The sequence below is a fragment of the Frankliniella occidentalis genome, unplaced genomic scaffold, assembly GCF_000697945.3.
Source record: "Frankliniella occidentalis isolate FOCC.00 unplaced genomic scaffold, Focc_3.1 Scaffold224, whole genome shotgun sequence".
NCBI classification, from domain to species: Eukaryota; Metazoa; Arthropoda; class Insecta; order Thysanoptera; family Thripidae; genus Frankliniella; species Frankliniella occidentalis.
Genome location: NW_026267350.1, coordinates 66,459 through 67,071, shown reverse-complemented (window position 1 = coordinate 67,071; position 613 = coordinate 66,459).

The window sequence follows — 613 nt, the reverse complement described above, 5'->3', positions numbered from 1 at the left end:
ATTTTAACTCACAATTGTTGGTGAAGCTGTAATACGGGCCCATGACGTGGAAGGGCGGGCCTGCTTGTTCCTCTTTACAGATAATGAGCATGATGAGGGCGAACAGCCTCTGGGTGACTGGCTAGTAGACCACGTGCGGCAGTACCCGAAAACCGGACACAACCGGACAGGGGGGAGGGGGGGTCATTTTTGGCAAAAACGACCGGACGGTCCTTTATGGATGGCCCCTTACCTATGATGATGAAGTTAAGCTAAATGACTACCATAGTACAGGTATCAAAAGTAAATGTGAGCTCAATGTACTTCCATCTTTCTATATTACTTCAAATTATTGTGTCGACACTTTTCACGACTGGATGTAAGGCATTTGTCACTATACGATGTTACATATACTTGACCACTGCATTCCAAAGTATTTTGATGTAGACATTTTAAATGATAGAATAAGTCTTTATGACTTTGGTCCTTGTGAGTCTAATAGAGTTCCTCTACTAAGTCATGAATAATATTCTTCTAAAGATAAATTGAAACTGTCTGGTTCAGAAACTCTTCTCTTTGTCAAGCATTTTGGTCTACTAATCGGTGATAGAGTTCTGGTAGATGACTCGTACTG